General features: G+C 39.6%; 1 long non-coding RNA gene and 1 pseudogene across 6 annotated transcripts in view; one reads left to right on the top strand and one right to left on the bottom strand.

The window, feature by feature from the left end:
• LOC107196350 overlaps positions 1-22,960 on the top strand; it is a 31,919-nt gene extending 8,959 nt beyond the window's left edge. For 4 of the 6 annotated variants that reach the window (XR_001517740.2, XR_003042959.1, XR_001517739.2 and 1 more), the window contains 4 exons: positions 3,960-4,030; positions 4,637-4,724; positions 5,268-5,439; positions 10,966-11,665. This is a non-coding gene — a long non-coding RNA (uncharacterized LOC107196350). Of the gene's footprint in view, positions 1-3,959; positions 4,031-4,636; positions 4,725-5,267; positions 5,440-9,724; positions 9,984-10,965; positions 11,666-22,524 lie in introns of those variants that run through there. The other 2 variants (XR_003042960.1, XR_003042958.1) reach the window with 2 other exon arrangements.
• A 1,780-nt stretch (positions 22,961-24,740) lies between these two features.
• Positions 24,741-24,858, bottom strand: LOC112470481 (annotated as a pseudogene).
• Positions 24,859-25,279: the final 421 nt, after the last annotated feature.

Below are 25,279 nucleotides of genomic sequence, written 5' to 3'. Positions count from 1 at the left end.
TCATATATAAAGTGTGACTCTTTAAACAGTCATTGGAAGATTGCAGAATAGCAGTGTGTATTCAATAATCTGGACCTAAATAAATTGGTACATCTTGGAAGACTAGGGTCTTCCAATATGTTCTCATCCTTTCTCTAGGTAGGTGGGAGAGGGTGGGTGGGATGTGGGGTCCTTATTTGCAAGGAGAGGACATCCTACTTGGGGTGATAAGGTATTGAATTATTCAAGAAAGTAGACCATTAAGAGCTAACTGGTGTGGTGTGTACCTTAGTGCTTTAGGAGATCAAAGGAAAGAGATTAATGAGGACACAAAGCGCATGAAAGTTTCTCCAGAAGAGGTAGGCTGCAGGTGTGTTTGGGAAGGGCGGATAGCTTTGGATGGGTGAAGAGAACGTTTCCAGTAAGGGGAACATGGTGGGTGAAAATGCTGAAGCAGGACTGAGCTCGGTATGTTCCTAGAACTGTAAGGATCCCAAGAAATTGTTTCATTTGTACCCTCTGTGCTTACTATTTTTGTTTGCTCAGAGTCAGCAGTTCTCACAGACAGATTTGACAGTCTATGCCCTCCGAAGTCTGCTTCATTTTGGCTTTTTTGTCTTCTCTCAAATCTGATTAAAATACTATTCTGGGTCATGTTGTTTCTCCACTTAAAACCCCTATGCGGCTCCCCATCGCTGAATCTGTAGATCACTTACCTTCAGAACACCCCCTGCTCCAGCTTCATTGCACCTGTGGACCTTTCTCATTTCTCACCACCCAGTTTCAGCCTCCTGGAACCCACCATATTCTCTCTTGTCTCTGGCTTAAGGCTCAGTTTGAACATCACTTCTGCAGACACCAGGTCAGGCTCCTCTGCCACTCACTCTCACAGCTCCTTGCAGTAGCACATTTTGTTTTAATTACATACTTTAGATCTGCCTTTCTCGTGAGACTATAAAGTCTTGCAATGGGAAACCACTGGCTTGATCATGAGTAGTCAGCACAGAGCCTGGCCTCAATCACTCATTCATTCATTCATTCATTCAAAAATTCCTATTAAATACCGTGCGTTAGGCCCTAATGCAACAGGGAGCAAAACAAGCAAAAACTCTCTTTCCTTACATTCTATTTATGGAGACAAACACTAAAACTAGCTAAAAATAAAATATGTGTATATATTTATAGTCTAGCAATAAATGCTTAGGAGAAAAATAAAGCCTGGAAAGAAGACAGACAGTGTCTGATACAGGGGGAACTTTAGACAGGGTGGCCAGGCAGGGCCTTACTAAGATGGTGACATTTGAATGAAAACTTGGAAGAAGCAAGGGGATGAGCTGTGCAGATCCTGGGGAAGAGCAGGTGGACCGAGGAAACAGCAGGTACACAGGTGTGGAGTGGTGTGTCCCAGGAGCCTACAGAGGTCAGTGGGCTAGAGCGCAGACAGCAAGGGGGAGAGGTGAGACCTGAGGTCAGAGCATGAGGAAGGCAGTGAGGGAAGAGTATCAATCATGCACATAAATAAATGGGTGTAGGACTGTTGTTTGTTATTATTTAATATGTGCATGTTAGACTGGGAAACCCAAAGAATCTATGCTTTGTCCTTTCTGCTTTAAGAACTATTTTAAATGATAATTTTAATGACTTAATACTAGTAATTCAAGCTCAGCTATCATAAGTTTGTTGAGTAAAAGGATACCAACACAATCAAGCATCCCCAGGGGTCTTACACAAAATATAAAAGGACAATGTGTGACATGATGAGCACATGACCCCAACTCATGTCTTTGTGGGAGATTCATGTGTGGAGGTGAAAACACATAAGTGGGTAACCAGTTACCAAAGAATCAGTTTCAGAATCCCCCCTTAATAGGAGAAGGCTGGGGAGTACATGATTATCTAATAATAACCACATAGAAAATAGTTGTGGTTCTGTCGTTTTGATTCAGTTCTTCAGCAGCCTTATTCTTTGGTTACCACTGGTATATTTAGCAAATCAAGTAACTACTTCACCAGGTAACACTCGATTAATGAAATACATAGCTACACCGTGCACAGGGAGTATGAGACGTGCCAGAAAGGGGATGCAAATGGAAGGAGTTCCTTTTTGGAACTAGCTTCCCAGAGTTCATAACTTGTGTGAGTCACACAGACCCCTCCGTACTAACGGTGTGGAATGTCACTCAGCACACCTGACAGGCTCCCCTCCCCCTGCGCTTTATCAGCACACACCACGCACCAGCTTTTCTTCTCTCAACACTTGGCTGCCAGCTGTTCCGACCCTAAGAATGGAGCCTCCTAAGAAAAAAGTACACAAGAAGTAAGGGCTGGATGTACACATCTTTCGAAACTGGTAAACTCATCATGAGAACAGCTTTCCAAGCCTAGGGCTTGGTTTCAACTCCACACAACAAAGACAGACAATCTTCATAATGTATGTCCAGCATCTAGGCCCTACCAAAATTTTCTGACTGCCGTAGCACATGACATGGCACAGAGAGTATAAAGTCACTAGAGACATAAATATCACTATGCACAAAGCTATGGATGCTCAAGAACTTCACAAGAGGGAAAAATGAACAGACAATATCTGCGAGGTGGATATTCATGCCTCTGTTCTGACCTGAGGCTCAAAGTACAGTTCGTGAGGCACTGACTGCTTCTCAGCACAGTGTTATCTCGTCGGCACTTGATTGAAGTTTTGGGCCTTCTTTGCTTTTCTCTGATCTCCACCTTTTGTCATTGTTCATGAAGGCACTTGAGCTTCAGTTTGGTCTGAAATCCTATGGTACTTAGAGCTATATGATCAAAGTCCATTGTAGGCATTTGGGCTGATGCCAGCAGAGTTCAGGTTGTGCTTCAAACGGAGCTTCAAGTGCTTCTCAGCCATGGATAAGAGCTGGCTAGGTTTGATCTTGAACTACATACATTTGGGGAGTCTCAGGTCCCTTGTTGATAAGCCCTGTTTGGCAGAGCTCTGCTTTAATTAACGTGGCCCTCGAGTTGCTTCGATTTCCCATATTTCAGCACCTCACTGGGTGTGTAACCTTATCTTTCCACTTCATACACATGATGGATCTGAAACAGCACAGGTGAAGTTTGTCTTTGACTCGACAGCTGGATTACTTCCAAGATTCACAACCACAGAAAGAAAGTCCCAAATCCCAGCTCTTCTTATCATTTGACATTTTATGGAGCAGCCATAGTAGGTAAGATGCTAATGTGGTTAGACACGCTTCCAGTAAAATGAACTTACTGCTTAAAAGTTTATTCATTTACTAAGTGTAAGTGTTACAAGCAATGGAAATAAAAAAATGATAGGTAGTACTTGGGGTGACAGTGAAATGTCTCTCTAGAAGCTTGGAGGAAGGGCAAGTGGTTGACCTCTGAGCAATAAGCTACTTAAATGAATACATTATTGAAGGAGACAAAATGTTTTGTTACCTTTTGGGAAAAGTGATTTCAGGGGAAATAGGAGGTTAACCCAGAGTCCTTAGGAGCACAAATACTGCAAGATGTTTTTCGAATCTGTCTGGAACAATCTTTGATAACCACAGTGTACGTTTCACTTTGTTTGTATCTGCATTTCTCTTAAACGCTTTTTTAACCATTAAAGTGCGTCACCAATCCCAGCTTATTTTTTTCTTTAAGTAATATTCATTAGCATACTGAGGAGTTGATTTGTAAAACATACCTACTCCGGGAACACAGCATGGCCCAACCTAAAGAAAGAATGTACCCTCAGAGGAGGTGCCCAGGACACAAAATAGATAATCAGAGAAGCAGCATTTGGTGATTTCTCTAGAACTGTCACTAGAGAGAGAAGATGATGGGAGTGAGGAGGGGAATCACTCCAGTAGTTAGAGATATTGTGTGTGTGTGTGTGTGTGTGTGTGTGTGTGTGTGTGTGACTTGAAGTGTCATCTGTCCTTACCATGGTCTGCATGGAACATCCTTCAATACCATTCACTTTCTCTTTTCAGATTTCTGAATAATGACACAGCTTCTCAGATGATGGGGTACCAGGAAGGCATTGCCATGAATAGGAGAAAAGGTATTCTGCACTCTGGAAAGGGATATCCTCCATATGAATAGTCAGCATTCTCGCCTGTCGGTTTCTTATGAGTTAACTAGAGGATGACCGTCTCTGAATATCCTAAAAAGATTTGGGTACAAATCATAGCTTTGCTGCTTTAATGTATAATCTTAAGCCAGGCTCTATGCCCCTATTTCTTCATTTATATATTGGGCTTACTAAAACATTATGAGATTGCTGTATTAAACAAAATAGCATATGCTTAGTGCCTGTAAAACCATAAGCATTCCATGAATATATTTAATATTAAATTTCGTTTCTATTATTAATCCTTATTTCAGAGATCAACAGACAACATGATTTTATAATGTGCTAGAGCTCTTTGAACATGTTCCTCAAAAGGCCATTGCTAACAAAATGCATGTTGCTGTCTTTCATTTACCATTGCAAAGACAGAGTCAAGCATTCACAGCTGTCACTCACAGGCGTGACTCATCTTGCAAAACCTAGGGGATATAAATTTAGTCCCTGCTTTAGGAAGTTTACTCCCTGTTTGTGGGTCTGTGATGGCAACATCATTACCCAGTCAATGAAGGCCGTAATGGATTTTTTTTTTCCTGAAAGGTGATTTTTAAATTTCTGGAAGAAAAGAGGAAGGCTGATGGCATAATCAAAGAAGTCTCATACAGTGGGGGGAAGTCACTCAGCTGAGGTTGGTAAACAAGTCTACTTACACATTCAAAAAAATATTCAGAGTTCTTATTTTCTTCTACTTCTCACTTTGGGTGACACCATGTATCTAAGTCATAGCTTCTCTTTTTTATTAAGATATAATTGACATAACATTATGTTAGCTTCAGATGTACATCATAATGATTTGGTATATGTATATATTGTTAAATGATCACCACAATAAATCTAGTTAACATTCATCAACACATATTTTTTTTCTCATGATAAGAACTTTTGAGATCTACTCTCAGCAGCTTTCAAATATACAACACAGTATTGTTAACTATAGTCACCACACTGTACATTACATCCCCATGACTCATTTATTTTATATCTGGAAATTTGTACCTTTTGACCCCCTTCACCCATTTCACCCACTCCCTACCCCCATACCTTCCTCTTCTTGAAAATGAGTTTAATAATGCTTTTTCTACTTCGCATAATATTGTTAATGCAAAATGAGAGATATATATAAAAACAAAAGAATGTCTTTACATTGCAAGATTTCTATCCTTTCTCCTAGACTGTGAGCTCCTAGAGTGTCTCTTAGAGTAGGCAGGCACTCGTACTGAATGAATGGATATGCTAATTATCAGCTGGTTGGTCCTGAGGAAGAAAGCTGCTATTGGAAGTACTGAGGAGACCCAATAATAGAAACTACACCCTGGAAGACAACACCAGTGTAGAGCACACAGGTAAGAAGTGGGCTCCTCAGAAGCTCTTCCTGTCTGTGGCTATGGAGAAAAGGGAATTTAAACTGGGAGAAAGTCCTTCTTCAGGTCTTTGTTAAACTGTCCAGGTCTTTATTCTGACAAAAACCAGTGGGAAAAGGTCCCAGCTTTCTGATGCTGTGAATACTCATCTGAGTAAAGCAGGAAAGTCAGGTGAAATCGGTTAGGGTGTTCTGCTCAGTGTGGCTGAGTGTGATGGATGGCGTGGTGTGCTGTTTATCTAGTGCAGGTTGGTATTTCACCTCTGTTTTCATTAGACTGATGGTAAGGTAATAAGTCTTTCCTCTGGCTGAAAAATCTGTCTTCAGCCATTTGTTGATCTTGAATGGGGCACTTCAGATGCACAGATATCACCCTGTGCTGGTCGGTGTCCACCAAGCTCTAAAGCAGCACGGGCATCCACTAGACTTGCTGTGGTTACTAGTTGCACCATCACATTTACCCAAAGAGAGCCCACCTAAGAGATGGTGAGAGGTAGCTACATCTGCAGGAAACGGAGTGAACATCATACTTTGCTTCTTTAGGAAGACTCAAGCTTACATGCAAATTAAATTAAGGCAGTGCAGTCTTCATGGGGTGTTTCCATGAAGCAGTATGTTATAGTGGGAAGTGTCCCAGACTGGGTCTTGGAAATCTCCTCTGTAATTCTCCCACTGGGCAGATCTCTAAAAACTGCTGAGCCTCAATTTCTTTCTCTCTCAAAGGAAGATAGTAATCGTGTATGCGGTGGTTTTAATTGAAAGCACTTATAACATAGCTTTTAGATTTTCTCCAAGGCTGGTAGGAACAAATTGAAAACAGTGACAAAGAGATATGAGGTATTAACATGAGCTCATCGCTCTTTCCAGCTTCTTTGACCAGGAGCATAGAAGGCACAAGGAAATTGCTGGCTCGTTGAGCATTTGTCAAGGAAGCTATCTCCCCACAACTAACAGGACAGCTCCTTCCAAGCAGTGTCCTGGGTTTGTGAGCTGATGAGCAGGTGATAGGACTTCTGTTTTCAGAGCTCATGCGGTTGCCCCATCTAGAGAAGGCCTGCTGAAAAGTTTCATCCACTCAAAACAGTGCTGTAGTTGGGCCATTGGGAGAGACAGTCAGAATCTTGGACTCCCAGTCTCATCTCTCGGGTCTTCCACTCATAGCGAGAGTCCCTTCCCTCCCATCAACAAGTGGAGACAGCCCATTCACCATATCTGTGCCATACACAATGGTTCTTATGTAATATAACTAGGGTGAACATATATATCCTGATTTGTCCTTAGTAGACCAGTTTATGTTTTGTGCCAGAATAAATATTATAGCACTCCCATTAACTCTCAAATTGCTGAGTTCGGATAATAAATTATATGATACCCCAAAAACAACAGATTGGTTTTTCCATAGGCACCTTCTCAACCCCCAATGCATATCTTATGCATATGGCTCATATCGTCTCTGCCATCAGCTTAGTAGGATTATGATATACATACACAAATAAACTGTAACTTGGTAATTTTCACACAGCAATCTGATTTTATCAATATCATTATCAGGGCACTCCTGACTTGAGAGGGGAGCCATTATGAAGAATTGTGGCTAATAAAATGTGATGATTCTAATGAGGAAGGATTTTCCCCCATATACTTCTGTGAGGATCAGCTAACATAATTTTTGTGAAGTGCCAATCAAATGTAAGCTACTATTTCCAATAATTCTAAAATAACAGTGTCAACTAATGAACTATTTTTATTCATTCTTCAATTAAGCAATTATTTAATAAATATTTGTGTAATGTTTCCAGAAACTGTGCTAGATACTAGAAATATAAAAATGGTAGACAATCTCTGACCTTAATGAATGTACAGAAAATGGGACAGAGAGACAAGCCAGTGATGGCGGTCTGGCACGGAGGCACAGAGCAGGGGCACCTAACTCGTTTCCAGGCCACAGGGAATAGGGAGGGAGGGCAGGCTTCCAAGGGCAGTGATGTGGAGTGCGTCTTGAAGGACATGTAGGAGTTAGCCAAGGGGAGAGGTATGAGAAGCCTTCCTTTTGGATCTGTTCTAATATTAGCAAATAAAATAATAAAGGCAAATTAGAAAGTCAAGAAATATTCTTTTGCTTGAATACTGATATCTGCCTGTTGATTCTAAAGGAAGCTGTTGCTAACAGCAGAGAATTTGGGTGGTCTGGGGGACTCAGTGGCCAAATAAGCTTTCATAGTTAGGAGACTCTTAAAAAGCTAGAAGTCTATAAAAGCACTTTCCAATAGAAAGTTGTGATCCACATATGGAATTTTAAATTTTCTAGTAACCACGTTATAAAAGTAAATACAGGTGAAATTAAATTTTAATAATATGTTGTGTTTAATCCAATATATCCAGAATATTAATATTTCAACATGTAATCAATATAAAAATGAGGTATTTTGCAATCTCGTTTTCACATTAAGATTTCAAAATCCAATGTGTATTTTACACTTAGAACACATTTCAATTCGTAGTAGCCACATGTGTCTCATGGCTCTCATATTGAATAGTGTAGTTTTATAATATCAAATCTCACTGTGGTCACAAATGAAAATGAACCCAAAGTGTCCTGGCTAGATTTATTTATGACTATTAATTCTATAACTTATATAAATAGTATACTCAAGAAGGCAGAAACAAAGATTCTACCAAGATCTATGTTATGTCTTAGGTATTTCTCTCATACTTGACAGCCAGCAGTTTATAATGACAGATCCTTACCTCATAACCAAACTGTGATAGAATCTTCAAAATATAAATGTTTTAATTATGGGTGCAGTCAAAGCGTCTGGGGCCTCACAAGTTGCTTATAGATTTCACTACCACAGGAGCCAGTTTGTGATTTTTCATCTGTGCTACAACTCGGAACCATTTATTCCATCACAAAAGATGTGGTCCTGGCAAACCTTCACACATTACGTCGCTTATGATCATTTTTTTATTATTGGAATAGTCTCAGTGCTATTTGTATACAGTGTGTTATCCTTGTGTGAGCCAAGACAAAAGAGTGATATTAGAATGAAAGTCCTAATGATTTATCCTTGGGAAGGCAGCAGGCTCTAGGTCTCAATTTCTTTCTGTATGCAATGGCAATAATAACTTTGGCCTCAAGGTCTTAGTTCCATGAAGATATAAACAAATCCTTCTCATCTTTCTGCTTCTCAGTTTAGCACAGTGCTGATGATTGCAAAAGATTTCTTCAGTCTCTAGAAGGTGATACAGGGCCATCCAGTGAGTCCCTTTTACTCTATTCTCTTTAGTGGGTCACTCACGGTTTGTGACAAGAACGTTACTAATTGCATAGCCAGTGCCAGAGGCACTGTGGAGTCATTGACAAAGTCACTATTAACTACAACTCATATAAAAACTGATTATCCCCGAGAGAGGCCACATGCCACCCTGAGAGAACTCAGGGCTGGTACCTCCAAGTTCTTCTGCAGACCAGGCGCACAGCCTGGGGCCGACTAGCTTAACTGCAGCCTTCTCAGCTGTGAAAAATGAGAACAGCAGTCCTTACTACTTTAAAAGAGAGTTGTGTTTATTAATTAGTTTGTATTTCAAAGTGCTTCACAACTGGAAAGTTTCACTATTGAATTAAGGAAAATTTCCTTTCATTTTATCCCTCACTACATTAGGATGAAAAGAAACTGTGCTCGCTGAGGCTGTGAGGAAAATGGAGGGGATTTGGGCCAAAAAAAAAAAAAAAAAAAAAGCTAACAAACCTGACTTGCAAAGGTAGTGGCTCATTTCCCCGACTGTAAGATGGCACCCATTAAAGGGAGCTTTGTAAATTAGGTATCTCAAAGGGCAACCAAACCTGCTATCTGAAGAATTGTATTTGTTTTGGACTTAATTTTTATGATCCCTTCAAGAAAAAAAAGGGGAGAAAAAAGAACATGAGACAAATTATACTGTGATGGGAGATGTGAGAATGAAACCTTCCCCTTCTTCCTAAGGGAGGAGCATAAATGATATTATGTTTTCTTGTTTGAGAAACAGGGGGTTGGAACTGCTTGTAACCCAGCCTTTAGATCTTCAAATGTCCTTGTGCTGTTTCCAGCTTAAGCTGGAAAGTATTCCCACCAGACTTTTCCTACTAAGTGTTCCTTTATCATCTAAAGATTAATTTGTTCCAAAAAAAAAAAAAAAAAGAGAGAGAGAGAGAGAGAATTCATTCATATTCTCCTTGCGGCTAACTGTCCACTAACCTTTTTGTTTCCTCCCATTCTGTGGAAATGCAGCTGCCCTAGCCAGGACCGCACTTCCCAGTCTCCTTTGGGGTCGTATGACAAGTTTTCACCAGTGGAAAATGAGTAGGAGGAGGGTTAGTAAGAAGTGGATATACCTTCTCCATTATCTCGGAAGGCTGGAATGTTTCTGAAGACCTAGAGCAAGGTCGAGCCTCAAGATAGAAGCCTGAATCCTTTATCCCACAGATAAGGAACATCTGCTTTGGATTTTTATCTGAGTGGGAAATAAATTTTTATTATGTTAAGCCAATTTTTTAAAAGTTTATTGTTACAGCGGTTGATGTTACCCTAACACATACACTGCCAAAGCTGACACTTTTCCCCAAATTTTCCATTATAGTTGTCTTTTCCTTGCCAGACCACAGAATTCCTTTAGGACTTTCGTGACACCAATATAGTGCAGAACACATAAGGTATTTAATAAATGCACATGGAAAGGAGGGAGAGAAGGAAGGAAGAAAGGAAAAAATGGGTGATTGAATTAATGGGTATTCATTTAAGGGGACTCATTTATTTTAAATGTTCTAACTCAACATGCCCCCTCCCCCTAATTAGTTGTAAAGAGGGAAAGTATTTCTCCTTTCTTCATGGTCTTCCAAAGGACGGACACAGACATGAGAGAAATCACTAGCTAGAGGAAAGCAATCCCTTAGAGAGAGCAATCCAAATATCAACACCCTAGAGAGCTGGGCCACCGCCAGCATCTCCATCAGCAACTTGGAAGAGTTGTGTGTCGTCCCAACACAATAAAACTGGAGACATGAGCATCCAGAGCTCCAGCCAGCACAATTATATGAAGCCAAAGCACATTATCACTTCTAGGTTGCAGGATTTATGACCAACTATGATGGAAAATAAAGACAGATACTTTACTTGTCTGACTTCATCACTCACAAAAGGCAGTATGTTTTAATCATTGAGAAGTTGTATGTGTTATACTTTTTCTAATGAAAACCTTAGCAAACAGAGCAGAAGCAGATGCCAGCATCTCAGAGAAAAAAGTAAAGTGAAAAAGATCGCCAGTTTGCTCCTGTTCAGAAAAGATGCGATTGGTAGCCTCTATTATTGAAAATCTCCTTTCAAATGCTTTGAGGCCAGCAGTTCTATTTTGGTGGTTTCCTGGGTTAGAAACTGTTTCAAACTTGAGTGGAACAAAAGAGTAGGTTATCTTCAATATCGGTATCTGCTGATCCCAGTACTAAGAAGTGAAGCTAAAATCATTCTATTTCTAGGAGGCCTGTGATTTCCATTTGCCACGAGGATGTTACTCCCTGTGGCAGTACCCCTGCCACGAACTTCCCGAGAGCCCTGCTTTTCACCCCGCAGAGCAGGCTTGGGCTTTATTGCAGTTGCTCATCAATCGTCTCAACTCTGGAATGGACACCCTTCGAGAGCAACGCCCATGTTGTTCTTGGCTCAGTGCTGGCACATGGTGAATGGCTCAGAAAATATGGAAGAGCTCTGATTAGGTTATGATTTTCTGTTATTAAAGTTCTTTACACGAACATCTTGTTTTTACTATTAGTTCCCTCAGAGGCAATGAAGAGGCAAACCAGTGTGATTTTTGTCTACTGTTTTCAAATTTTGTATTATTTAAATACATGGTGAAGCCACTTAATCAGAAAAAAGGATAGGAGTAACTTAATCAGAACCAACATTACAGCTTCAAAATCTCTGCAAGTTGGAAAAGATTGTTTGAGAAAGGAAGGTACTACATAATCCTTAAATACAAGATTCATCCCTTAATTCTATTGGTGCTTGGAGCAGCTACCCAAACCCTAAAAGTGAGTTTGTTTCCAGAACACCTGAAACAGAGACCACGTTTTTATGATGTTTGCCTTTCACAGTCAAGCCCACGTTAGGGAGCTATATTTTCCCTAAATTTGTTTTTAAGTCATTTGGGTTTTCCAATAAAATAGCGTTTTCATTTTCTTCCTTCTTCCCAGTTGAACAGGTTTATTGTCGTCATCCATGAGGTGTTCTACGTGGGGCTGCGGTTGGTGGTTAGGATGCTCTGGAAGGGTGCACTTGGAAAAGAATGTGTTACTTGCGTTTAAGGAAACGGTTGAATGTCTAGCCACTAAAATAATAACAGTTCATCAATAACTGTGTTATCCCAGATATCCTCTCAAGAGGGGCAATCAGATTTCCTAAAGAGTCCAAGAAAAGGATAGGAATTGTGAGGAGGGGGAGACCAGAGGGAGAAATCATGTTTGGAAGCAGAAAGTAGGGCAAGGAATTAAGGATTTGAAATATAGGAAAAGAAAGGGAGGGAGCACATAGATCTTTTCCCCTGTAGACAACCAGTTTGAACCTAATCCAGGTTAGTGGGAAGTAAAGTCATTATCTGTTCTGTGGCCGCCTCAAAAATGCCTTGGTAGTTTCATCCAGGCTAGAGTCATTGAAAAACCACTGACTAGGGCTGTGCAGCTGAGTTATGGCCCAAACTTGCTTGAAAGGCTCAGTGCCACAAAAAGGATGTGGGTCAGGGTCAGGGAAGAGCAGCATGCTAGTCAAGCTGGCCTCCAAGGGGGACCTGGGAGCATCTAGCCCTGAGTCCCTCATTCAGCTCCTCTCTGGAGCAATAAACAGAGAAGAGGCAAGAAGCTAAACTCCTTGAGTTAGTCGCTCTTAATATTCTAAGGGGACCATAGATTTATGTTTTTTATTCAATAATAACCAAGTGCAAAAGAGAATATACATATATGTGCAGATATGTGTACATGCATGTCTAGTATTTAAAAGAGAATGTAGAACATTCTAAACTTAGGTTGTGGTGATTGTTACACAACTCTGACTATACTAAAAATTAGCGTAAACTGTACACTTTAAATGAGTAAATTTTATGATATATGAATTATATCTCAATAAAGATATTTTTTAAAAAGAATATATTTATCCCTTTATTTTTCTAAAAAAATTCATCTGCTGGGTTTTGTTCTTATTATTGACTTCCTTTTATGCTTTTGTTTTAACTTCTTCAAGTCTTATTAGTCCCAGGATACACGTCAGGGTTGCTAAATGTTGGCTAATGAGTTACAGTTTTATTCCAATTTTACAGCTGCCCATGTTAGGGGGTCGGCAAGAAAAATCACACCAAAAACGGACACTGACCCAGAGTGATGCTCTTCTTGTGCTCCTGCACTCCCTCGCTCAGCCTCTGCCTCATCACATTCTCTGGGTGAGGGTGCTTACTGTGGTCTCAGGCATTAGCATTTGAAAGATGATGTTTTCAGGGATATGTTCTATTTCCACGTTCTATGATGGGGATTAGATCGGTGGAAATTGTTGTGAATGTGAAAATCGGTGGTTATTTTTTAACCAATCTTCAAAGCCAGTTCACCCACAATAATTCAGTCTTACAATATCTTGTGTGCTATAACTGCTGTTATTTTATAGGGTAATATTATTCAGTTTCATAGGAACTATTCCTGTCCTTTTTATTGATGAGTTGGTAAGTCAAGTGAATAGCATAGAGCAGCACTTCTCAAATTATTTATTGTGAAAGATCAAATTTTATAAAATTTCCAGGAGATTGGTAACTTTTGTAAAATCAATAAAAATAAATTACCAGTAAAAAAAAAAAAAAAACTAAGACGTACAAAATACAAGCTCCCCGCCTTTTTTGTTCGCTTTTGTTTTTATTTTTAAAATCGCACCTGTTCCTACTCTCTTCTCTGCACTTGCTTGAACACCTCCAGTTTCCCTCCCCATCCACCTCCTCACTAGTCCCTTTCAGACATTCACTGCCCCCACTGCTTTTACCAGGTCACTCCCACTCCAAAAAACCCTGCAAGCCCCTGTCTTCTGACCACCCTCAAGGCCTGTGCCTTGCCCTTGATTGAGTAGACACTAGAAATTTTATATTAAATTGAATGGCATAATTTATATTAAATTGAATAGACATTAAATTACATTTCAATAAATTTAATCAAAACATAAGAAAAAGAAATTTAATTTTTAAAAACTAATCGTTCAATGAAAACATCTATAGAGGTGAATAGTAGAGAAAATTGCTGTTACACTCATAGTTTTTGTAATTCTGCAATCATAACACAAAAATTTAAAGTGGAATAAATTCCCTTTTTAAAAACCTATATTTACACTTTAAATAAACAATTCATGTATCAATGTTTAATTTTAATGTGATGGATAAGTTTGTTTTTTACTTGTTAATTTATCTAATCTAGTTTAAATGGATGACAATACTACTCAGGAAAATTTATATCAACAACTGCTTCTATGTTTTAATACTACATAAAATAAAGAAACCAATCTTGCAGAAATGTATTCATGGGAATGAGAACAAAACAAGATGTTTATTTTTAACCTTTTCCGAATTGAAGCAAATGATACTCTATTTGCAAAATTTTTTAGTTCTTCATCAGTAACAAGTTCCAACTATTTATTCTGCAAAATTATAGTTAAATTTAACTTAACTTTTTATGAAAGACAGGGATTCTGTCTTTATATACTTTTGGATTACAGCTGACAAATTAACCTTAAAATATTACATTTTAACATTGTCTGTTGCTCACCATATAAGACTCATCTCATAAGTTCAGATCCCTGATCTGATCTATATGCTGTTCAATGAAATAAATCCACCAATCATGCATTTGGATGTCAAGGCAATGTCAAATTGCTATAAAAATTTGTACTTACTCAATTTCCGTACATGTTTTATTGTGAACCAGTAATAGTTAGCTGAAAGAACAGCACTGGCCCATCAGCCACACTTTGAGTAGCACTACTGCATAGATTTAGCATTCCTTGAATTTATCAAAGCAATGAAGTCATCTTTTGAGCGTAAAATGGGTGGTTGGACTTTAAAAAACAGATTTTATTATTCCATTGATTAATATCAAACTAAAGGGAAAGTTCAGAAAAATTGCTGTTGGGTTTTTGTTTGAAACTTTTCTATTCAACACTTTTACCGTTTACTTAGATGAAGGAATGAAATTATACTCATCAGTCTTTAAAATACAATTTAAATTTATTAAGCACTTGTTTTGTATGATGCAAGCACTGGGCTAATTGTTTCACAATGATTATTTAATTTAATCTTTAAAACAATAATTCTATGATGTAGGTATTCTAATTATCCTCAATTTATAGATGGGAAAAGTTACTTTCCCTGAGGTCACAGTGCTACTTAGCTGTGGAGCTGAGATTTGAGTCCAAGCCAGCCATCTTCACATCCAAAGTTCTGAACCACCTACCGAGTCAGCCAAAACTGGCCAGGCTTGGTGCAATTATAGGCAAAAGAAGCAGAATATTTAAAATATTGTCTAGGCAAAATTATTGGGCACAAATTAATACTATGAAATTTAAAAGAATAAATGTCAATTTCTCTATTAGATTAACATAAGTCAATTACATAAAAGCAGGCTAAGAAAGACTTGGCATGTCAGAGTTCCTTGTGATCACCTCGTATCCTACTGGCCTTTCCTCTGATACCAGCCACTGAAGCAGCATATGTGCTTAGCGGCTCTGCAGGCTTCTTCTGCTAATAGTGCCTTATTTAAAGAGCTCACCTTCCTGCCTTGAAATCTTTAGGAACCACAGTGGAAGCAGATTGCTCAGGTCACTTGCAATTGCATCTGGATAAACCCTTAACCAACAGGGGGTGAGAACTGATGAATAAATGGGATTTGTTGTCAATGCTTTTTATTGTTAGCGATTCTGACAAGCATTCTATAGCCTGGGATGGTCCTGGTAAGATTCAGTCCCAGTTGCCTGCTTCAGGATCCAACTCCATAAGGCACCTTTAATTGTCTTTTCCTCTTTTTCCATTTCATGCTCCCTGGTTCTCACCCCTGATCCCTAGAATCAATCACCTCTAAAGATACTCCCTGTACACAAGTTATTGGCTCAGACTCTACTTTCTGGAAGTGTCTTAGTTCAGGCTGCTATAAAAAAAAACCACAGACTGAGGGGCTTTAAACACAAACATTTATTTCTCATAGTCCTAGAGGCTTGGAAGTCCACAACCACGACACTGGTGGATTTGGTGTCTGGTGACAGCTCACTTCCTGGTTCACAGAGGGCTGTCGTCTCACTGTGACCTCACACGATGGAAGGTGTGAGGAGGCTCTCTGGGGTCTGTTTCATAGGACACAAATCCCATTCGTGAGAGCTCTACCCTCATGTCCTAATCACCTCCCAAAGACTCCATCCCCAAATACCCTCACGCTGGGGATTAAGTTCCAACATAATAATTGGGAGGAGACATAACAGTCTATTGCACCAGGTAAAGACACTGACCTGGTAGAAAAATCACATAAAAATTAGATCTTAATAGATGACAAATTCAGCTGAAGACGGGAATGTGATATAATAAAAGGAAAGAAGGAGAGAGAAAAGGAGAGGAGTGGAGAGCAAGAGCAAAGAGGGAGAGAGGGAGTGAACCAAGAAGGGAGAAATTGCTATAAAGGCATTACCATCTAAACACCTGCAACAGATCAGTGGGCAGTATCGCCTTGCAATTCTCAACGTCCACAGAGACTCAGTCCTTCTCATGTTAGGGCTCTTTGAATCATTTTGTGGGTACCAGAAGGATTTGATTGACACCCCCTCCACAGACACACATACACACAACTTCATGAACCCAGTGATTTGGTCTTCTTGCAATGCTGCTCTTTAGCTTTGTCCTCAGGCCTCTGTAGCCTTCACAAGGGCAGAGCTCCCACACTCGTCAAAGAATGCTTAGCTAGTCATTCCTGGGCGGACTCAAGTGGTTTGCCGTTTGCTTTGTTTGTCTTGCTTTTTAATTTGTTTTTACTTATTTGGCTTTTTACAAATTGCTGCAGCATCCTCAAAGAAAAAGTCCTGCTAGAATATGTAATGGGGATGATGTTAATAATACTTTGAGTATAAATAGCAGCTCTCTTTCTAAATGCTTGATATGTCTTCACAGCTATGATCTTTTATCTTGATGACATCCCTGTGAAGTGGACCAAAGCAGACAGCACACAGGGCCAGGATCTAGCTTGTTAGGTTTCCAGTGTTTACAGTAGAAAGCTTAAGATACATTCAACTGAGTCATAGGCTTTCAAAATCTTGCATCTTCTAGACTAAGAGATCATTTGTCTAATTGTTTTCTTTGCTTTTGGGTTCTTTCCAAAGTTAATTACCAACCTAAATTAGTTCTAGTTATGAGATCTCTAAGATTATGTTCTTTGTAAACATATGCTACTTTATTAGTTAAGTCTAAATATTTATAAAAATCTTTCAATCTAGTAGTTTGGCTTCTCTGATAATGGTTGTCTTTATTTCTTTATAAAAGCAGAGAGAGAGAGGGAAGAGAGAGAGAGAGAGAGAGAGAGAGAGAGAGAGAGAGAGAGAGACAGAGACAGAGAGAGAGACAGAGAGAGAGACCAGCCTAAGCCCAAAGCATGCAGGAAATGAAAGAGCTTTTTCTTTCTCTTATTTTGTCTTCTGTGTTTTATTTTTAATTAGAGCCTGTGTGGGCAGGAGAGGTTGGAGCAGGGTGAAACAGATAAATTACCATGGTATTAGAGATGGTGGATATATCAAAGATAAGGAAAGGGTCAAACTGGTAAACATAGGTAAAGATCACACAAGTTTTCAACATTGATGCCTTCATAGCATCCAAGAACGAAACTGTTTTCAAGGTACCCCTAAATGACCTGTTCCTGCCTGAGTCTCTCCAGGGTGCTTTGACTGTGCCTACAAACTATACCACTCAACCAAGAATCTGAGCCATTCATCTGAATCTGAAATTATTACCCCATAGATGCTTAGAGAAAACCCATGGGTATGTTCACATCAGTAAAAAAAATTGGTCTATAGCTTAACTGCTATTTCTTAGCTAAGGTCTTTGGATAAACTCCAAAGCAATAAATCATTGCATGTGCCAGGAGAAAATTTTTTTGATGCTCAGATCTGCCTGTACGACCCTCATATGTACATGTATTAATAATAATGGACACCTTATATTTGTATACCATTGTATACACATTACACATTACAAAGCACTTTCCCACTTTATAACAAACGTCTCAGTAGAGGTACCTTAGACTGACCTATTAGGAGTATGGTATAGGAAAGTTCGTTCTTAAGAATGTAAATGGAGATGAACAGATCAAATGAGGATTAGCAGTAAAAGCTCAAAAAAAAAGGTTGCAGAGCACATTATTTGGATGGGGATTGAGGGCATGAGGAGTTATAGAAAATCAAAGTTAAAGTTAAGAGATAGTAAAAATCATGAATAAGCAGAAAGAAGTACAGTAAATATATACAGAGTACAGTAGTCACAAACTCAAACGCCTTCATCTGAATAAAGTAAATGTGTGAATTCTCAACTATATGGAAAATAATACGTGCTTTGTCAAAAAAAAAAAACATTCTATTTCGATATTTGGTCTAAACACCAAGCTAGCCAAATGAAACACATCTTCAGGCTGGATTTGGCTTCTGGTCCCCTATTTTCTAAACATTTTTCAATAGGAGAAGAAAAAGCCAGTCAATCTGGAGAGAGCAGTGGAGATGCCAGAGGACAGAGAGGTCACAAAGAACAGATACCATGGGGTCAAGACCAAGTCACTCATGTGTGAGAGACACAGAGAGAAATGCCCAGAAGGGACTAGATGGTGCCCTCTATTCATTTCTCCTCCCAATTCCAGTCCACATGTGATCTTGCAATAATGCCTTTTCTGTTAAACAGTGAAAGTTTTTTCTTACAGTCAAAACAACCTAACAGAAGCCACCACAAATCTTTTCTGATTTTCACAAACCCCTTCTACATAGTAGAAGGCTGGAAATTGGGGCTCCTGGAGTCTTATCTGGTGCTGTTTTCAATATGCCCCGCAAGGTTTACCTTCGGTGAGAAGCAAGGATAAATGTGTTCTCCTTATGCAACATTATCTTCCAAACCTTCTTGGTTCACAGTGGCCATGAGATCATATCTTCTCAACCCCTTAGAGAAAATGTGCTCTGTAAAGGGGAATTAATGGTGGTCTTAGCAGCACCAGGCGAGTTATCCTCTCAAACTCATCTCATTCTATGTTCAAAAAAGCCACACAGAGGATCTGAACACCTCGATACGTTATCATGTGAAGAATATAAAGTAAACACGTAAAAGAATACAGCCATACATTAACCTAAATAGTGCTAATAAGTTATGAGGCTTAGCAGGAAATGGAAAATAGCTAATGGAATAATGAAGGGTTTGTTTATTCTTGGAACAGGTGGCCATCATTCGTCATGTTCCCAGTTCCCCTGCCAAAAGCAGTAGTGACAGGCTTGCTTGGGGTGATGAGGCGAGCCCAGGAAACTCCTGCTTTCTAAATTCTAAAGGAACTGCAGTTGTCCCTCCAGGATGGAGCGAGGGAAGTGGCAGGGGCAGTAATCCACTCAAGGGGCCTTCGTGGTGTGAACCTGCGTTAGGCAGGCAGTGTTTGGGACCATGGTGCTTGGAGGCTGTTGGATCTGGATCCATGAACAAATTTTTGGAGCACTCGACCTGAAGGAAATTAGCTCATAGGCTTGCAACTAACCTATCGTGTGTGTAACCTTTAAAGGTGACTTAGCCTCACCAAGTCCCAATCTCCTCTTTTGAAAATGATAAAAATAACAATATCTAACTCAAAGAGCTATTGCAAATCCTAAACGAGACCCAGCAAATGAAGCACCAAGCACAATGCCTAGGACATGGGACACACTCAACAATTGTTAGTTATTGTTAACAGTTGGCCAAAAAGGCAGCCACATAACCTGGAGGCCAAGATCCCAAGTCTTTAAGGCCAAACTAAGAGGGCAAGGTTTTCCAAGTTTCTCTTTACTATCAGAGCAAAAGAGAAGTCCACTAGGTGAGCAGATCACAGTACCAGCTACAATGCACTTGTGCATTCATTTGAGAAACGAAATTCACTCTCAGGTTGAAGTAGAGCAAAAAAATCTAATTGCTGCCAGAAATGATCAAACTCCAGCTTGTAGAACATTATTTTATTTTGTAACAAAAATTAGAGAAAGTAAATCATTTTTCTATTTGATTATGAAGAAAAATATCACAATCACAGATTGATGATATAAGGCAAGCTACATAACCCACACCGGCAACCTTGTGTTGATGGATAAGTCGGTGTAAGTCCATGCTGGTAATGCGGCCAGTGCATCGATGGCACTGTGAGAGACTGTAACTAAGCCCGTCGTGAGTGATGGACACCTGTTCTCCCCGTTCCATTCCTCCCTTACAGCAGTATGACCTAGAGAGGAATTAAAGACTGAAAGATTACTTAGAGGGCTACATATTTTTGTTATGATTTTCAATTTTAGGGTTCTTATAGGCAGGAATTGTATCTCTTTCATGTTCTCTAGGGTATAATTATGGTCATCAATTACCAAATTAAATAAATCTTGGAAATTAAAAATATATAGTTATTAATTGCAATAACCTTCATATATAGGAGTTATTTTCTTTCTTCAAAGTGCTATGTGAACTCGAGCCATGTGTTCTACAGCCTAAGGTCAATTTGAAGGATAGGTTTTTCTCATGTTGCTAGTGATAAGCGATTGCAAGTGAGGCAAAGAACCTAGACTAGAAATATGGGATTCCAACACCTTGGCCTCCACATTCTCTCTCCCCTCTGGCCCAAGGCCAAACTCACCACTCTACACAGTAATGGAGGCAGGAAGACTGGAGAGGTCAGACTAAGGGAGAGACTGGTCATCTTCAGACCTTGCTGGAGGCCATTTCCTTTCCTCTCAGCCATTGCTCTACTCCCACAGGAAAATAGTCCTATAAAGCACTGGTTATCACTGGGCACAATGGGGCTGAAGACATTTTCTCCCTTCTCATGGACACAAACAACAAATAGGTCTGCCAGGAGATAGTATCCAATACCATGTCATTCCACCACATCGTATTCTGAGTTCTTTTCTACATCTAACAAACACAGCAAGAACACATGGAAACTAAAATAAATGCTGCTAATTAACAAATGAAAATGCATTTGAGTCAAAGTGAGCACTGTCAACTGTTTAAGAAGCCTCCTTGGCCTCTGGGGCTGCCCATGATAGATCGAACCCTCTAAACACATTATAGCCACAACAGGGGTGGCCTTCTCAGACTCTTTCAACCACAGAATGGCTTTTTGGTTCACTCTGCAGAAGAATTTTTTTCCTACTTGTAATAAATGTGTTTAAGCCAGAATCAAATTTTGATACTTTAGAAAAAAAATCAGCCAGTACAATTGATAGCATCAGTTAAAGGAATGAAACACTTTTGCATAGAAACAATGATTCATGAACCGTTCTTCCCTACAGGAGATGAAACCATTTGGGCTTTCCTCAGAGATGCTTATATTACTGGCAACGTTTAAAAAAACTTCATTATATAGAGAAAATTCCAGCCTTCTATTTTTCTTCTTGAGAGGGTTCAGTAGTTGCTTGGGTATATGTGTGTCTCTTGGTGAGTGTGTGTGTGTGCGCGCACACACACGAGTGTGTTTCATAAAATTAGATTCTAGCAAAGGGAAAGTGCATTTATGCAAAAGCAATTCATCAACCACTTCTGTGCTCAGAATTCACCGAGGTAATTTAGATACTTTAATGGCAAGGTAGTTTGGGTAGGTAGGAGGTGATGTCCCCTCCCCCATTCAACAGCTATAGTAATAGAAAATGTGTGCTCTAAATGAATCTTTTCAGGAAAGTAATTCTCGTTTTAATTATTTATCCTCTACCAAATATAAAATATAATTACACAGCCAATGTCCATGGGAGCAAAATTCACAGTGCAGCATGGAGTACAAGAGCTTTCTGCTTTTAGAAATTTCCCATTTAGAAAAGAAGATATTCAAAAAATAAGATTAGCCAATTGAAGCTTTTAGGGCTAATCAGATTTTCATAATGTTAGTGTTTAGCAAGAGCCCTCTGCTTGCTCAAACACAATGGCTCCAGAATTTGCAGTGTTTTTACCATGGCCTTGACCTTTATGATGTCAGACATATATTACTCCTCTGCTATAATTTACTATTGACATCATGGATTAAATTTGTTGTTTCAGCTAATGTAACTGAGCAAGCAAGGTAGATTGTGAAACCAAAGTCAGCTACTGAAATACGAGGGTTGTCAAGTGTAAATTTACAAAAGATATTCAGACTGGGTGTGGAAGACAAAAATAAATGGACAAAGAAGCTGTTTTTGACAGACTGCAAGGGGCTGGAGACTTCAACTTGAACATTGTAAATCCAAATGTCACAAAACACTGCTGCAGAGTGAGAGACGTGTCTATTCCTCAGGAATATAAATGGTGATGGGAAACCAAACTTTCAAGATGCTGTACATGTTTGGAAAGTATATATCCCTGCTGCCCAATAATAGACTCACTGATCTCTTTTTCCTCTCCCCAAACCCCAGCTTGAAAACATTGCTAGTCCCCACCCCAGAACCATAATGACCATAACTCCAGTGTTCTGCAACACCGTTTGGACAAGGGGCTAAGGAACGTCAAGAAATACATTAAGATGCATTTTTTAAAGAAAAATAAATTACCTCGGTGACTGTATTCCCCAAACGTGCGTTTTCACGTCTCATACAAATAATGTTTTTAATACCAAAGCATAAGTCGCTTAAGAGGGGATATTGTAACGACTGAACATGTGAAGGTGCTCCCATCATTCAGCATCTAATCCCTCGGAAAGTAGGTGAGCCACCTCCACGACTGGCGTCTTAGAATAACAGTCTGGCTGGCAGGGCTGTAGCAGTATGAGACCGCTAATTCATAGTCAGCCTTTCTTTGTAACCTTCTGAATGTTTTATTTCCCCAGATACGCTGCAAGCTAAAAGAATTTCAGAAACACTGAAATGAGAGCACGATAAATGTGGGCTACATGAACCGGTGAATGGGTGAATCGCACAAGAATGAGAAGCCTAGAAAATGAAGATGCTTTTCGAGGTTGTTTATAGGTGATGCCCATTTGGATTTCTCAGTTTACTTCAGAGTTGAACTAGATCTCCTGGACAGTAGTCAGCGGTCATGCCTTTGGGGCACTGTTAGGGGGATGGAGAGCCTGGGGTTCCTCTTGTCTCTATAAACTCACTTAATAACCTGTTATACAGCCTTTTCTATAGAAGGTAAGAGAACTCCATCTGAGTCCATGAGTCAGAGATACAATGATTATTTATGGAATAACACATAGTACTTATGCAGTACTGGGCCTTGAAAGTGCATAGTAATTATTACAAATAGACTTTTCCCTCAAATTTAAACCCTAATGTCCGTGTGTGTATATGTGTAAGAGAGAAAATGCATATTCTAAGAGCAACTCTAATGTAGGAAAATGAGGACATGAATACATTCTTTGCTTCTTGACCCAAACAGTGCCTTTGAATAAGCTGTCAAAAGACTCAGTGGGGCCAGACAGTATTTTCAGGTAGTTGTGAAAAGAAATGACACAGAAAGCTCTCATTTACATCCATTTTGGTTAGTCACGGAGATACCAAATTGAGAATGGGGTGACCAGCCTGGGTGAGAGAAGCCTGGAAGATGTGCTGTGAACCTAATTTAAAAAAAAAAAAAAAAGAACCAAGACACCCTTGAGCTGACTCCAGATGTAACCTTAGAGAGAGAGATTCACAACCTGCAAAGGAGGCTCTAACTTGCCTAGATTTCTTGACACCTCTTTAAGTTAATTTGCAGGTGATTGACTGCAGGTTAATTGGACACCCTCCAGAGCTCCCTCTCTTGGTGTAATTTAAATGCTGATGGTCCCACATCTTTTTGATTTTTGAGCCTTCATGAGTGTGAAATTTTATTGTAAAAGCTGATGGCTTAATTCCACCTGAGGAAAATACTATATATATTTTTAGAAAAATACCTCCTCTGTTTAGTTATATCCTCAACTTTTAATTCCCTGACTCTAGCACTTAGTTAATATTCCATCTCATATTTTCACGAGCTGTTTACATTGGACTGTAGCCATTGTGTATTAATTTATCTCTATCTCCCTCCAGGCCGGTGGATTAGTTCGGATGCATTCAGCTGCATTTAACAAAAATCCAAAGACAGTGGCTTAACCAATATCTTCCTCACATGTCATAAAGTTCATGAGTAATATGTGCACAGTTGGTGCAGCAGCTTTTAAACCATGAAGGATGAGGCTCCTTCCAGGTTCTTGCTCTGCCATCTTAACCTGTGGCTTTCATCCTCATGGTTTCACATAGAATGGGGAAAATGGCAATGATGTAGAAAAAAGTAGGGTCTTTATGAGGAAAAGAAAACATTCCCAGAGTACTCAGCAAAATTCTACTTGGTTAAAACTAGGTTACTTTTAACTGCAAAAAAGACTGGGAAATAGAGGTGTCATCTGGGCACAATGCTATCCTGAACAAAATAAGGCATCTGTGGGCACGGAGAAAGGAAAAGAACAGAGATTAGGTAGACAGCTGGGTGTGTCACCACACCCATATGCCTGGTGCCTCTGCGGTATGTACATGCTGAAGTGAGTTACAGACTATGCAAAGACTTAGCAAAGACTGCTGTCAAACTTTCTAACACACAATGAAAAGCACTCCATAGTGATACTTTTTTTCTGAAAACTGGGAAGATGATACACTTTACAGATGCTCCTGTATATACAGTTACGAAAATCCCTTTGACATTTCCTTATTTTCAAAATGACAGGAACATTGGACCATGAGACCAAATAACCTGGGTCTGGAACCCATTTTGCTACCAACTATGTTGTTTCCTCTCTCCAGGCTCCAGGTTTCCTAGCTGGTCTTACTATCTACACTCTGGGTACCTCTGCAAGTCCATTCTCCCCCAGCAGTTACACATCTCTTCACGGCTTAAAATTCTTTAGCGGCTTGGGTTGAAATCCAGAGTCCTCGGGATACGGTCATTGCTTTTTTGTTTGTTTGTTTCATTTTGTTTTTTGTTTTGTTTGTTTATTTGTTTCTTTTTAAGTGAGGCAACACTTGGTTGACCTCACAGATTGCAAGGACCTTGTCAGTTTACAATCCCTTATTTTTTTATTTTTTACGCCTACAGCACCTGGTCTTCCTAGGTGGGCTCCCATCCAAGTACTAACCAGGCCCAACCCTGCTAGCTTCCGAGATCATACGGGATCAGGCTTGTTCAGGGTGGCATGGCCGTAGACTGGTCATTGTTTACATGTCCTGCTCCATCAGATAACACTCCCCTTGCTGCTCACTTCTCTCTGCCATGCTGGCCTCCTTTGTCCCCTTAACCATGTCAAGCTCCCTGCTGGCCTTTGCACTTGCTCTTCTCTCTGTCTGGGATGCTCTGTCCCAAGGTCTTAAGTGACTGACTCCTTCTTATTATTCAAGCCTCAGTTCAAATGTCACCCCCTAATGCTGATATCTAAAGTACAACCTTCCACCCCAGTCCTCTCTATCACAGAACCCTGTGTACATCAGCACATACTACAATCTTTAATTACCTTGACAATTTATTTATTTGTTTATTGTCTTCCTCCTATAGAGAATGTAAATTTCTTGAGAACAGGAACCTCTTCTCTTTTATTCACCACGGGTAATTCTGGCATAGTTTCTATCAAA

Source organism: Pteropus alecto, unplaced genomic scaffold, assembly GCF_000325575.1.
Source record: "Pteropus alecto unplaced genomic scaffold, ASM32557v1 scaffold3, whole genome shotgun sequence".
NCBI classification, from domain to species: Eukaryota; Metazoa; Chordata; class Mammalia; order Chiroptera; family Pteropodidae; genus Pteropus; species Pteropus alecto.
The sequence above is the reverse complement of the archived record's forward strand: the minus strand, read 5'-3'. Positions and strand labels throughout refer to the sequence as shown.